Source organism: Mustela lutreola, chromosome 9 (genome assembly GCF_030435805.1).
Source record: "Mustela lutreola isolate mMusLut2 chromosome 9, mMusLut2.pri, whole genome shotgun sequence".
NCBI classification, from domain to species: Eukaryota; Metazoa; Chordata; class Mammalia; order Carnivora; family Mustelidae; genus Mustela; species Mustela lutreola.
In genome coordinates, this window is record NC_081298.1 from 33,157,239 (window position 1) to 33,174,167 (window position 16,929).

The window sequence follows — 16,929 nt, forward strand, 5'->3', positions numbered from 1 at the left end:
TTCTTTGATTTATTTATTTGTCAGAGAGAGAGAAAGAGACAGTGAGTGCACAAGCACGGGGAGCAACAGGGAAAGGGAGAAACAGGCACCCAGCTGAGCAGGGAGCCTGATGTGGGGCTCAATCCTGGACCCAGGGATCATGACCTGAGCCAAAGGCAGACACTTAACTGACTGAGCCACTCAGGCACCCTTGTCTTGCTGCTTTTAAGACTTTTTCTTCATCACACTATGTCTTGGTGTTGGTCTGCATTTGTTGATTTTTATGAGAATTTTCTGTGCCTCCTGGATTTAGATGTCTTCTTCGTTCTCCAGATCAGGTAAGCTTTCAGCCATTATTTACAATTGAGCAACATTTTAACTATTATTTAATCAAATATTTCTTAACTTACTTAAACTTCAGTCTTTTTTCTGTCTAAATAGATATATTAAAATGAAAACAAAAGAATGTTTGAAAAATATGTACTAGGTAACATAATGAACCACTGACTATAAACACTCCAAGAGCTTAGAGAAAAAGGATGTCAATACAAGGTCAAATCATCTTGCAGAACTCCATGAAGGAAGTATAATTTGTACTGGAAGATGGGATGAAAAGTGTTTAGATGGATGGAAAAGAGAAGGAATAACATTTTAGAAGTAATGATGACTTAATTGAGTGGAATTTATAATATAGAAAGGAACCCAACTTTTGATGAGGAATTATCTATTGGAGTCAAACTTCAGAGGGCTTTGAAACAGACTAAGGTATTTACGTTTTTATTGATAGGAGTTAGGAAGAGTTAAAATTTTGAATCATTAAGTGTTGTGGAAAATATTAAATATTTTCCCCAGCATCCCTCTGCTATTAGATAGTAAAGTCAGGGTTCAAACCTAGGAGCTCTGGCCCTAAAACCTATCATTTAAATCTCTAACATTGGATTTCTAACAGGTCTACCAAATGTTAAGTACATTTGGGCAAAAATGAATTAAAAGACAATCTGATAATATTGGTGATAGTTTTCCTCACTATGACTTATACCTGGTAAAACATGAAAGCTTGGACATGGATATTTTAGAAGCAATGGATTAAGCAAATTACATATCTGTGTCCTGATTGTAACTGAGGGAGCTCCATTAGTTCACTGTGTTCATGGATCTGACATTGAAGGAATTCATCCAGGTGAAATAAAAAAAACAGAAGCTACAGAATTAGCACCAAAAGACAAAAATGTAACCAAGCCCAGGGCTTTCCTGCCAAGAATAAAGGGTTATGGAAAACTCATCTCCTGCTTGTCTGGTCTAGTAAAACCTGACTGAATTATTAGAGAAAGGTAAAAAATTAAAATAAAAAGATCCATTTGTAGGATGCCTACCAAGGGAACTTTTTCTTAGAGTGGACCAAATAGCAGAGAAGTGAGATACAGCTGATTCCAAAACAGTAGACAAGTTATGAAACCACTTGGATAATTACAGCTGGCCGCTGCACTTCCATATGCATCATAAACTGAAGTATACCCCTGCTAAATGCACAGAGAGTTCCCTAGTTTGTCAGACCATGCTCATATGTCTCCTGTAGTGATTGGAGACAAAACAGAGACTGAGAGCCTCAGCAATAGTTTAAAATTTGGTTAGTTTGTTAATTATCTCATTTTTCTTATTATTAGAAAAATAAACTTTATTACACTCAAAGAAATAGAGTAGGCTACCTTATTAATATAAAGTCTAGGCCATCCACATTGGTCAATACCAACTTCAAACTGTGCTGACGATGTGTAAAATAAATTCACAGAAGAGAGAGATCCAGAATCACTAGTTTAGAATCACTAGTTTAGGACTTATAATTTATTTTCAATACATTTTTCTCTCTATGTATTTCAATAAGCCATATTTGTTAAAAAACAAATTAGTGAAGAGGTGCCTAGGTGGCTCAGTGGATTAAAGCCTCTGCCTTAGGCACAGGTTATGATCCCGGGGCCCTGGCATGGAGCCCCACATTGAGCTCTCTGCTCAGCAGGGAGCCTGCTTCCCTTCCTCTCTCTCTGCCTGCCTCTCTGCCTACTTGTGATCTCTGTCTGACAAATAAATAAATAAAAATCTTAAAAACAAACAAACAAAAAAAACAAATCAGTGAAAAAGTTTTCTAGTAACTTGGTATTAAGAATTGTGGAATGAGCACTTTTATTTATTTTCTGTCTAAAATTCTCGCTAAAATAAAACTGATTATTTTGAATTAGTAAATATGTAAAAATCCTTGAAAACCAAAAAAAGATACTATGAACAGATCATAATTCTCAGCTTTCTCTGATTACATGTCACTCCCCTTATATTCAGAGTTACTGCCATTAATCTCTTTCTCCAAGTTAGAGAGACTCAACTCTTAAGTACTATGTCGTTTAAAAATGCAAGATCTACCTGGGAAGGTCTCTCAGCTTGGGTAATTTGTTTTGGTACAGAAGTCAGTCAGAGCCTGAATAAATGTTACTCAAAAAAATAAATAAATAAAAGAATAAATAAAAAAGAATAAAACGAGAGGATTTGGGGGAAGATTTAAATTGTTAGTGTATTTAATCAACAGGTTAAATAATATAATGGCCACCAGAAGATAATTATTAATATAGAAATATAATTTAAGTTTCATAAAATGAAGGGTGACAAGATGTATCACTGGCAAATAGGAGAAAAATATTCATAGAATTGGAATGTGTGCATACCAAATAAAGCATCTAACTGGAATTCAAGAAGCAAACAAAATATCAGAAAAATAAAACAGAAGGGCTGTGCTAGAAACTGTGAACTTTGGATTTTACAGTACTTTAAAGGTAAGAAGTTAGCCTGCCATGCTTTTATGGATGCTGGCAGAAGATGCAAGTCTCCTGGGTCAGAGATAAAAACCTTTGATACTCATGGGAGAGCAAGCAACATGAGCAGCAGAATATTTACACCATTTTTCCTTTCTCCCGAATCCTACAGGGTGACACGGTTAGCCCTAGATGGATGCTGGCTAACAAATAACCTGAGGTTAAGTAACCCCTATCTTTTACAAGGCATTACGTATGCAGTTCTCCTATTCTGGGAAGACATCATCCTGCCTTTCTAAGCTATATGCAAACTCACTTTTTGTTTTGAATGTAGACACTGTCTGTATATTCTAAGTTTGTTACCTAATAAAACTTGTAAAAGATAGTATGGAACAAATGGCAGTTAGTATTTTTGTTCACAAAAGGTGTAGAAAAGTGAGAGACCCATGGAAAATGTTCTTCCAAATGACATGAAATAATCACAGATATAGTAGAAAAAAAATTCTATAGCATTAAAAAAATATCAAAACTTTAGCCAAGAAGGACCACCAAGGGGCGCCTGGGTGGCTCAGTGGGTTAAGCCGCTGCCTTCGGCGCAGGTCATGATCTCAGGGTCCTGGGATCGAGCCCCACATCGGGCTCTTTGCTCAGCAGGGAGCCTGCTTCCTCCTCTCTCTCTCTCTCTGCCTGCCTCTCTGTCTACTTGTGATCTCTCTCTGTCAAATAAATAAATAAAATCTTTAAAAAAAAAAAGAAGGACCACCAAGAAATTAATAGGAAAACTAAAGGACACATACTGGTAACATTACTGAGTTTCAAAAATAGAGAATCCTGAATACTCTTCATTTGTGCTGGAAACTTGTACTGGAAAGTTCTATTATCAGCCTTGTGAAGGGGGAAATTTTACATCCTAAATTAACTTTTTCTGTTTAGTACTGCTTAGAGTTGGCCAAAAAAAAAAAAGCAAGAGATTAGGGAGATGGCAGCAAAGTGTCAACCATTACTATGTGAGGATTATCATGATTAGATGGGGAGAGAGAGGTATAGATGTTAGAAAGTCCAGCTTACTCTCAATCTCTTCTACTCAATATTCAGTTCTTCTTCACTCATACAATTCTTATTAATTGACAACCATTCCAGGCGTATCACCAAATTCTTGCCTTCGGATTAACAAAAGCAAGAATTTCTTGCAGCCTTATCAACCATCTTCCCTTCCATGATACTCCTGATGCCTGGATGTGCTTCGCTTATCAGACGGAATGGTTGGTCATTCTGTGATCTTCCAATTATTCCTTTCAGCATTTCAATTCTTTAGCCTCTCCCACAAATGTGTAAGGTCAAATTCCTTTAATAACTCTCTTAACTCATGACTCATAGTAGTTTTGTTTTCTTCATTGAGCCCTGACTAATAAAATTCCAAAGGTTTGGAACCAAAGAGTCTAAAGTTAATTGTTCCTCATAATGACAGCAGCTCAGTTTCAAGTGATCTTAGTCTCTGAAATCTGATTAAGTAGGAAATCAACAACAACAGCAACAAGTCCAATTTAAATTTCTTCTAGGGATCTAACATCATCTATCACCTGAGGTCTCAAGTTATTTTGCAAACCAATTTGCAAATAAATGTTACAATAAAAAGTTAATCACTTGAAGAGATAAGCCAACATGGAAGAAAGACAACACACGAAAGGAAAAAAAAAAACCCACAGAGGCTTCAGATTTTGCAGTTATCAGGCACAGACTTTAAATGAACAATGATAAAATGATGTTGAATGATATAAAAATAAGATTAAAAATTCAAGTAAGAATTTGAACATTATTTATTTGTTTTTTAAAAAGATTTTATTCATTTATTTGCCCAAGAGAGTGACATTGAAAGAGGGAACACAGGCAGGGGGAGTGGGAAGAGAGAGAAGCTGGCTCCCTGCTGAGGAGAGAGCCCAATGTGGGGCTGGATCCCAGGGCCCTGGGATCATGACCTGAGTGGAAGGCAGGTGCTTAACAACTGAGTCACCCAGGCACCCCAAGAATTTGAACTTTAAATAAAACCAAATAAAAAGTCTAGAATTTTAAAAATATAGTAACCAAAAAGAAGAAATAAGTAGATAAACTAATAGACACATGTGAAGACAGAAATAATAAAATGTATGTCAGAAAAATTATAGAGGAGGAATCACAGATAGACAAAAGGATGCAACATATAGAAGATTAATTGCAACATATAGAAGATTAGAAGATACATGGAGGGGCCACAGGGTGGCTCAGTGGGTTAAAGCCTCTGCTTCGGCTCAGGTCATGACCCCAGGGTCCTGGGATCAAGCCCCACATCAGGCTCTCTGCTCAGCAGGGATCCTGCTTCCTCCTCTCTCTCTGTCTGCCTCTCTGCCTACTTGTGATCTCTGTCTGTCAAATAAATAAATAAAATCTTAAAAAAAAAAAAAAAAGATACATGGATATCCTGAGAAAAGCTAACTAGTTAGAATTGGTGAAAAGAAGAAAATGAGTAAGGGGAGATAATGGCTGAGAATTTTATAATACTGTTGTAAGATATGAAGCTATAAATTCAAGAATCAGGATTAACACTGAGTAGGATATTTAAGAAGGAAAACACATAGGCCCATCATAGTAAAACTGACAATTATAAGATAATAAATATCAAAATAACCTAGAGAAAAAAAGACAAATTGGCTTCAAAGGGACAACAATTAGATAAAAATCTCACTTCTCAGTAGGCAAATGGAAACCAGACAAAACCAGAATGACATATTATGTGTGTTGAAAAAAATAACTACAATGCTAAAATTATGTACCCAGAAAACATCTTTCAAAAATGAAAGTGAAATAAAGACATTTCTTGCTCAAACTAAATTGATAGAGTTCTCACAAGCAGATTCCCCTAAAATAAATAATAAATGGTATTCTTCGGCCAGAAAAAAAAAATGATCCTTGGTGGGAGTTTTACAATATAGGACATTATGAAGAGCAAGGAAAAGATAAAAGGGTTGATAGAGGGGGTGGGGAGGGGAGAGCCTAGATGGGTGAGGGTGACGACTATTGAGAAGAGCACTAGTTGTGATGAGCACTGGGTGTTGTATGTAAGTGATGAGTCAATAAATTCTACCCCTGAAACTAATCTTATCTTGTATGTTAACTAACTAGAATTTAAGTAAAAACTTGAAAAAAATAAATAAAAATTAAAGCAAAATACTATAATAAAAGTCAGTATTTTCATACAAGATAAAATTAAAGCACAGCTATATGTGATTTATAAGTGAACATATCTAAAACCTAGGAAAACAGAAAAGACTGCAAGTTGAAGGATAGAAAGATCTGGTATAGCTTTATTAATATCAGAAATGAAGAATAAGTCATTAAGGAGGAAGCTTTGCTGGAGTTTAAGAAGACTCATCAAAATAACAAAAGATCAATCCAGCAGGAAAATGTACAGAATAAATTTGTATATATCTAATAATTTAGTTTAAATATATAAAATAAAAAGTATGAAAACTATTAAGAAGGAAAAATAAAGCTGAACTGTTACAGCATGATTGTAATATATCTCTGTCAGCAAATAATAGACAAAAAAAAATTAAAACTCTTCTTCAAGGTACCTAGGTGGTTCAGTCAGTTAAGGCTTTGCCTTCACTCAGGTCATGATCCCAAGATGCTGGGATCGAGTCCTGTATTAGGCTCCCCACTGAGCAGAGAGCCTGCTTCTCCCTCTACCCCTCCCCACTGCTTGTTATCTCTCTCCCCCCCCCCTCTGATAAATAAATAAAATCTTTAAAATAAATAAAAATAAAACTTCATCATTAGTGTACCAATCCTCCTTGTGTCCTAAACACCCACTCTCCTAAAAGTTAGGTGTGTTCTTCCATGTGTATGATTTTCTGTGTACAATTATTATGTTACTATCTAATAATGAATATGTATACTTCCATATTCACACTAATATTCCTAAAATCAATTAGAGTTTTTGATAAAATAGATCTGATAGTTTAGTAAAGGATTGCCAATCCAAGATCCAGTTAAAAGTCAGAACCTATGGAAACAAAAGCATTCTGGGAGTTTTGCCTGAAATCTGAGTAACTTGATCTTTATTTTATAATACTAAATGGGGACCATAAGAAAAAAGTCAAAGCCCTAAAGCAAGGATTCTCATAGGAGCTTTGTTCTCATAAATCTAGGAACAGAAAGAACTAGACCCTTAGAGTAAGAGAAAGAGAAATAAACCTACCCAGGATCACCTCCATCCCCACCATGACAGAAGTCTACTGTGGCTCTGAGTGGGGCAGGAAGGAAATATCCCTGAAGAGTTCAAATCACAAGTTGTGTTCTCTGGGTTTGCAAACCTAAATTTATATCATCTGCATGATCCACAACTCCTATATGAGAAATTTAATTTGGTCCACACCAGACACCTGGCAGAAGCAAATGCATGTCCTCTCAAAGAAATGCACTCTCATCCTAGGCCTCAAAGAATTCCCAGCAAGAATTTTCCAAGGAGAATAAGCTCTCAATGAAACAATAACCTAGCTCATGAGGGAAAAGGCATCATGAGTAAAAACCCACAGAATCCACAGGGAAAAAATAATTACCATCCCTAGACTAAAAACTGTACTTTTCTCTGAAATTCTTTCCAAGAACAAAAAAAAATTTTTTTTTTTTTTAGATGGTGGATTCAGATTTGTGAAGAGTCAAAAAGAAGTTACCAAGTGTGAAAATGCTCACTTAGCATACTCCATTTGCAATCAGTATTGACATTTGGGTTTTTTTTATTTTTCTTTTTTGGGCAGCAAATGGAAGAGAATATGCTTTTTCCCTTCCCATAGTGCAAGTTAACTGAAATGACGGGCATATCTTCAATTTCCTTTAGAGAAGTTTTTGATTCTTAAATTTTTATTATCATATATAAACTTCTTTTCTGAGATGAGTGAAATATTTGCATAAGGAAGACATAGAAATCTGTAGTGAGGATCTTAGGAGAGGTTATAAAACCAAAACCAATTGTGATCACGAAATAGAAGAATAAAAAAATATATCATAAAAATCATAAAATCATAAAAATGTATCACTTTTCCTTTGCAAATCCATTTTATTAACATTTCAAGTCTTCTAATTCTTATACTATGCTTAGATGTCTCCTAGGTCACTATTGATAGAACGCTGTGGTCCTAACATAAATGGTTAGTCCTACATTTTTTGTAAGAACTTTTGAAGTGATTATGTTCAATTCCATGTCTCAGGAAAGGTCAGCCAAAAGACATCTTTCCTCCTTCTCTTTTTCCCTTCTTCCTTTCTAATTCAGTTTAGTTTAGTTCAACAAACTCAATTTGAAAACTATCATATACCAAGCAATATAACACAAGTTATATTTGAACTTTTGTTATTCTTTACCAGCTAGCAGGCAGGTGGGAAAAAAAATTACATCATTTCCTATATTATCAAATTAGATTTGTAATTTTTTCCCTGTATATAAGTGGTTTATCTAACTATGGCTTTGTGCCTGGTGTCACCGATCTCTCTATAGACATAAATCACCATTGCCCTCTTGTTTACACATCCAGGTTTGGTTTTGCTATTGGTCAATGTAAATGTCTACATGAGGAAGGAAGCTTGGGACAAGTTATAAAAACAATGGAGTAGATTTCTATTAGGGCTGAAAATCTTTACGCTGCAGGGAGGGAAACCTCAAATTCAGTTCCAACAAGAAATGTATTGGCCTAAATAACTAAAACAAGTAGGAGTAAGGTGGATGTAAGTAGAACTTCAATCAGAAGATCTGAAATCTCTCTCATTTGTTTTTCTTTTCTTCATTCACAAATGAGTGCTTCCCCATGCAGTAGAAAATATGGATCCCAGAATTATCAGGTAATGTTATTCTTGGCACACATGTCAAGGGAAAAAAAAATCCCTTTCCCAAGACATACACCAAAAATTATGAAGTCAATGTGAACTAACCAAACTTGGACCATGTGTCTTTCTCTGCTCATCCCTATAGCTCTGATTGGCCAGGCCAGGATCACTCCCACTCCAGAAATGAGCAGTAAGATAAGTCTCATACGAAGCCAAGAAAAAGAAAGTGAAAGTAGAGTGGTTTCCCTAAAGAAAGAAATTAGTCCTTCTCCAGAATAATCAATATTTATAACAATTATAATCTAGTTCATTTCATATGGACTCATCAGTTACCAAGATTTAATATTATATGTTATATCTAGAAGGGATACTGAACTGTATAGGAAATAAATAAACAGTTCACTTGGGGAACATACTTAACATTTGAATTAGTAAATCAGCACTTGTTTTGTAACAAACTTACAAATATATTTATCACTTTGACTTACACACAATAGGAAGATGAATTTCTCTAATTGGAATTTCTAAATATATATATATAAAACATATAAATATATAAATTTCTAAATTTGTAAAAAATGTGCTATATAGCCATCAGAATAAAAAAGTAGGATAATCCCTTAAACCAACTTCAACACTGTCCTAGGAAAAAAGTAAGCAAACAATGTTCCTTACATTTTTATAAGTGAACAATAAGAACAATTGTGTACCACAAAAGAGGGTGAAACTTGCAAGACCACTATCTGTTTAGGTGAGGAGGCCCTGATATGACAGTTACATTTAAATAACATAGGTCACACTTTGCATATCATGAGGCTGGCGTTAAGTAGAAGAAAATCTTGTGGACCCCTGTGTGTCATTTCCCCTAGACTATGGTGGTTCCCCACCCTCCCACCCCCACCTTTGTCAATAACTTTGTGCTCTGGCCATGGTGCTGAATACTTGAAGGCCACACCTTGGGCAGCCCTGGACAAACTTGAAGAATGCAGATTCAAATGATGAATTCAAAGCCACAGTGGATACTTCCTTTTTGAAGGAAAGAAGTATTATATTCTCTGACTTTGTTGAGGAAGAGGACGATCTGTGACAAAGAATAATGCAGAGACTATAGTCCAAAAGAATATTATACTAGTGACTCTAAAACAGAGAATATTTATCATTGCCCTTCTATAAACCTATGATTAATACTTCTTACTCAGTACCCCCACAGAATTAGTTTGGAGAACAAATTCATTATAGGAGCTACTTGCATTAGTGAGAAAAATACACTCTCAGTACCTTGATGAATCAAAAAATACTAATTTCTTTACTTAGAATTATGGTCTATGAGGGCATATTTTGTTTTTATTGATATTTCTGTTTCTTTTGTATCCCCCCCGTAACTACCTGGCCTCTAGCAAGATATGTAGTAATTAAATGAGCTAAAGCATATGAAGTATCTTGGAGTCTCATGAAAATATCGCTAAAGAAAAATGGTAACTCTTATCATTCAATGAAACAGAAAAGAGAAGTTACTCATATATGAAATACATTGCTATGATCAAGACTTTTTTTTTTTAAAGATTTTACTTATTTATTTGACAGAGAGAGATCACAAGTAGGCAGAGAAGCAGGCAGAGAGAGAGAGAGAGGAGGAAGCAGGCTCCCTGCCAAACAGAGAGCCCAATGGGGGACTCTATCCCAGGACCCTGAGATCATGACCTGAGCCGAAGGCAAAGGCTTAGCCCACTGAACCCCCCAGGCCCTCCAAGACTTTTCAAAATGAAAATATTTGCCTTAATACTTAGAGTTTTGATTTCATTCAGAGAGTCCAAAATTCCAAAAGATGAAAACATTAATACAGAACATCTTTAATATTATGAAATTGACTGCTAAGCCCATTTCACTCAATCCTACACTGAAGGTATTGAGGAAAAAACATGGGTCTTAACTTTTATAGATATATCTACCATAACCTTCACTAGGAAGCAATATGAACTACAAATAGTACCTTAGAGAAATTTAAAAACAAATTTTTAAAGCTACCATCTAAGATAGAAATACATGCTATAATTCAACTAGATATTAAATAGTAAGAAATCATGAAAAGATTAATAAGAAAAGAATGACTCTAGAAGTAATTGGTCATTAAAACAAATTAAATACTAATTAAAAATCATTTTCATGGGAAAATATTGGTAATAAAAATGTTTGGTATAGTCAACACATATCTATCTATGCCTGACTACCTTCCAAAATAATAATTTGTCAGTGTGCTTTCATATAATATAACAAATTACATATGTTTTATATCTGAAAGTTTTTTAATTTAGTTACTGCTGAAATGAAAATGCCATGTTATGTTACCAAATTATTCAGCAGTTATAACTTTAATATATTTTAATTCACTTCAAAATATAGTAATCAAATATTTTTATTACAAAAAAACATGATTTTTAAGCTTTTTAACATAGAGTAACAGGAAGTTTTACACACACACACACACACACACACACACACACAGGACCCATGCACTTTTCATCCACCCTCTGCCAATGTTAGCATCTTTCATAACTACAGTACAATAACACCACCATGAAATTGCTATTAGTACAATCCACACACCTTTTTCATATTTTACCAGTTACACATGCTTTCACATGTGTGTATCTAATTTTATTCTATGTGTAACTTTAGGAACTACCCCCACAGTCAAGATGCATCATACCTTACAACTTACAGCCACCCATACCACCTCCCCCTAAAGCTCTATCCCCTCGACACCACTAATCTGTTTTCCATCCCTATTACTACATTACTTCAAGAATGTTATATAAATTAGTTTGTACACTGTGTAAGCTTTTGTGATTAGCTTTTGTCGGTCAATATAATTATGTGACAATCCATCCAAGTTGTGTGTGTAACAAGAGTTGTTCTTTTATCATCAAGCAGTATTCTATTTCATGGTATAGATATGCCTTCATGTGTTTAACCACTCTCCCATTAAAAGAAATTTGGGATGTTTTGATTTTTTTGTCTATTACAAATAAAGCTGTTAAGAACATTCATGCACAAGTTTGTATGAGTGTGTAAATGCTAGTTTTTTGTTTAAAAACTTTTTTAAAAAGTACCAGATGCAAGGCAAAATTGAGCAGAAAGTACAAGGTTTTCCTTATACTCCCAACCTTCAGAAATGTATAACCTCCCCAATTTTCACATCCTCCCTTAGCAAGGAACATTTGTAACAACTGATGAACCTACATTGACACATCATATTAACCCAAAGTCTATAGTTTACATTATGGCTCAGTCTATGATTCAGTGTTAATAACTCTATGGGTTTGGACAAATGAATAAATGATATATATATAGATCATTATAGTATCATACAGAGTATTTTCACTGCCCGAAAATTCTCTATGTTCCACCTATTCATCCCTCTCCCTTAACCCCTGAAAATCACTGTTCTTTTTACTGTTTCCATGGTTTTTACTTTTTCCAGAATATTATACACTTGATATATACAGTAGGTAGCCTCTTCAGATTGGCATCTTTCACTTAGCAATATACATTTAAGATTCCTTCATGTCTTTACATGGCTTGATGGCTCACTTCCTTTTAACACAGAATAACACTTTACTATCTGGGTCTCCATGGTTTATTTATCCCTTCACCTACTGAAGACTGTCTTGGTTGCTTCCAAGTTTTAGCAATTATGAATAAAGCTGCTATAAACATCAATGTGCAGATTTTTTTTTTTCTCTTTTATAAAATTTTGATTATGGTGCCTTTCTTTTTTTTTTTTTTTATTTTTTATAAACATATATTTTTTATATACATATATTTTTATCCCCAGGTCTGTGCAGATTTTTATGTGGGCATGAGTTTGCAACTCTTTTGGGTAGATGCCAAAAAGCATCATTGTTGGGTCATATCTTTTTTTGTTTTGGTGTTCTGTTTTTAAGAAATCAACAAACTGTCTTCCAAATTGTCTATGCCATTTGCATTCTCATCAGCAATGAATGAGTTCCTGTTGCTCCACATCCTCACCAGCATTTGGTAGTATAAGTGCACCAGGTTTTGGTCATTCTAATGAGTATATAGTTGTATCCCATCGTTGTTTAAATTTTGTATCTCTAATGACATATGGTAGTGACCATCTTTTCATATGCTTATTTGACATAGGCATATCTTTTTTAGTGAGGTTTCAGTTAAGGTCTTGTTTGATTTTTAAATCAAGTTTTGTTTGTTTGTTTGTTTTTTATGGTTGAATTTCAAGAGCTCTTTTTATATTTTGGCTAATAGTCCTTTACCAGATGTGTGTTTTGCAAATATATTCTCCCAGTCTGTGGCTCATCTGCTTATTCTCTTCACATCATCTCGTTCAGAGCAAAAATTTTTAATTTTACTGAAGTCCAGCTTGTCAATTATTTCTTTTATGCCTTGTGCCTTCACTGTTGTATCTAAAAAGTCATTGGCAAAAAAAAAAAAAAAAAATCATTGCCATCCACAAGATCATTTAGGTTTTCTATGTTATTTCTAGGAGTTTCATAGTTTTGTGTTTTAAATTTAGGCCTATCATACATTTTGAGATATTTATTGTGAATAAGTAAAAATTCTGTGTCTACACTGATTTTTTTTTAGTGTGAATGTCCAGTTTTCCAGAACTATTCGTTTAAAAGACTGTCTTTGTTCTACTGTATTTCCTTTGCTCTTTTGTCAAAGATCAGCTGACTATTCTGTGCACTTTTAGTTTTAAAAGAAAATGCCAAACTAATTTCCGTACTGATTGTTCCACTTTATATTCCCACTAACATGCAATCGAGTTTTTCTACATCCTTACCAGCATTTAGTGTTTTCACAATTTTTTTAAATTTAGCCATTCTGATAGATAATATTATTGTGCTTTAAAATTGCAATTTCCTAGTGGACAATTATGTGGAGTATTTTTCATGTGCTTATTTGAAATCTGTGTATCTTCAAATGTTTTGTCATGTCTTTAACCCATATTATATATATTTGGATTTTTTTAACTTCTGTGTTTTGAGAGTCATTTATATCCTAAAGTTACAAAATCTTTGTCAGATAGGTTTGTAAACATTTTCTCCAAGTCTGTAGTTTGTCTTTTTATTCTCTTAACAGGGTTTTCACAGAGCAGTTTTTAGAGAGGTTCAATATATAAATTTTCCTTTTATGGATTATGCCTGCATTTGTATTATTTCCTGTATAACTATTTAGGACTGGCACTTGTGTACATTTAGTTGTGTTCACTGTTAGATTCTTTAGGGAGGTATTGTGGGCAGAGAATTTTTTGTAAAGGCTTAAATGTCCATACCAGTTGTACAGCTAAATTTTTTCTTATTTCTTATGTCAATTTCTGAAAGATATATTTTTAACAGAAAGTAATTTGTGTCCTCCAAATTATCAGAGAATTTGACAAGGTGACCATTTTTGTCTTCTAGTTATCTTTTTATTTATGCTAAATTACTAAAGGCTTTGTTTGTGCTTTCTCTTTTTACTGTTCATTTTGTCAGCCTTCTATGCATTTCATTATTCTTCTTTAAAAAACTTTACTATATTACATGCTTCTTTCATATTTCATTAATTTTTGCTCATATTTATTATATTCTTTTTCTGATTTGAGGATTTATTCTATTGTTCTTTCCAACTTTTTAAGTTAGACACTCGTATAACTAATGCTTAGCCTTCCTTCTTTTGACCATAACAATCCAAGGCTACATATTTCCTTTGAAATATTATTCTGTTGATTTCCATAAGTGTATTTGTGTGTGTGTGTGTGTGTGTGTGTGTGTGTGTGTGTGTGTGTGTGGTTTAAATGAATAGACTATATTTTTTGGAATAGTCTTAGGCTTACAAATAAATTGAATATATAGTATGAAGAATTTCTATATATTCCCTTTCTCCCTGCAAAGTTTCCCCTATTATTAATATCTTGCATTAGTAACATGCATTTGTTAACAACTTATTACCCAATATTAGTACATAATTTTTAACTGATGTTCATAGTTTACATTAGGTTTTAAATTCTACCAGATTCTTCTCCTGGATTTTACCAGAGTGCAATTCTGAAACACATCCTATTGGGGAAGGGAATTCTGCCCCAGCCATAGCATTTTATATAAGAGGAAAAAAATCTAAACCTCAAATCATCCATCTAGGAAATAGACTGGGAGCACTATAGTCAAGAAGGGATTATAAGGCATAGGGAAGCACAGAAACACGGTGAGGACAATGTCCCCAAGACTGAGAATTATGAGACCACAGAATGTTCTTCCTCCCCTACATCCTACCCACACTTCAAAAAACCTCTAGCGTAATTGAATTATAGTTAAAATTGCTAGAAAACACAGATTATCTCTTTGAAGAGGTAAAAAGAAAAACCCTAAAACTAAGAAAGGAGACAACAGCAAGGACACAGAGAGAATTTGAAGCCTATGTTACCTATAGCTACAACAAACATTAAACACAATCTAATTTCTATTACAAGATACCACATGTCCCTCTTTAGGCAAAAAGAAAAAAAAAATCACAGGCATGCCAAAAAAGCAAGAAAAAAGATACATTCTGAAGAGACAAAATAAACATCAAAATTAGATTTAGATATGACACAGATGTTGGAATTATCAGACAGAGAATTTAAATAGCTATGATTATATGTTAAGAGTTCTAGTGGAAAAAGTAGACATCATGCAGATGTGTTATGTCAGCAGAGAGATGGAAGGTCTAAGAAAGAATCAAAATGATATGATTTAAAAAAAAAACAATAGTAGAAATAAAGAATGCCTTTGACAGGATCATCAGGAGCCTCAACAGAGCTGAGGTAAGAATAGATCAATATTAGCTTTCCAAACTAAAATGCATGGAGGGAAAAGAAGAATGTCAAACAAAGGAACAAACAAACACAGAACAGAATATCTGAGAACTGTATGACAGTATCAGAGGTATAATATACACATAATTGGAATACCAAAAGGAGAAGAAAAAGAGAACAGGGCAAAAGAAGTATTTAAAGTAATACTGTCCATGAACTTTCCAAAATTAATGACAGACACCAACCTGTAAGACAAAGGAGATATAGCACACCAAAAAGATGACTACTGATAAAGAAAAACACCTAGTAATATCATATTTAAACTGAAGGTAAACTAAAATAAAATAAGAATATTTTGAGAGAGGGAAGGAAATACCTTACAGATACAGGAACATGTGGCTACATGAAATACATGATAGCAATGTCACAAGGGATGAGAGGGAGAAATGAAGACTACACTCTTCTAAAATATCTACACTACACCTGAGGTGATAATAATATTTGAAAGTGAACATGCATTATTAAAAAATCGATATTGTAAACCTGAGAGAAACCATTAAAAATTTCTTTTTAAAGCATAGCCAAGAAAGGAAATAAAAATTGCATCATATAAAAGGCTCAATAAAAAAACAAGAAAGGCATAAAATAAAAAGCTAAAAAGAAGAAATGGCATGAATAAAAGGAAGTTACGCATATGTAACAATGTAAGCCAACATCATCAATAATTATTTAAAATCGGTATTTCTTAAATACACCAATTAAAAAACAGGGATTGTCATATTGGTTAATAAAGAAAAAACCTAAATGTATGTATTTTTAAAATACCTTTTCAACTCCCTTTAAATACAAAGACTCAGATACATTAATAGTAAAGGAATGGGAAATATATACTATGCTAAAAATAACCAGAAGAAAGATGAAATAGCATGTTAAATTCAAACAAAGTATACTTCAGAACAAGGAAAATTACCAGGAATAAAATAAGGATATTACATAATGATAAAGGAGGCAAAGCCATAAGAAGGCATGACAATCCTGAACATTAATGTATCTAACAGTAAAGTGACAAAATATGTGAAAAAAAATCATATAACTGAAAGGAGATATAGAGAAATCCACTATTATAGCTGGAAATTTCATATTGTCAGTAATTGATAAATTAAATAGCAGAAGACCAGTAAGGATATAGATGATTAGAACACTATGAATGAACTTGATCTAGTTGATGTTTATATAATATTCTATCTGACAACAGCAGAATACACATTCTTCTCATGCACACATAAAATTTTTGCCAATGAAGATCAATTTCTGGCCCATTAAACATACCTTACAAATTAAAAAAATAAAAATCATATAAAGTATGTCCTTAGAGCATATGGAAATAAACTATAACTAAAGAAAAGAGCTGGAAAATTCCAAAATATTAGGAAATCAAACAACACACTTCTCAATAATGCATGTGTACAATAAGAAGTCTTCAGAAAA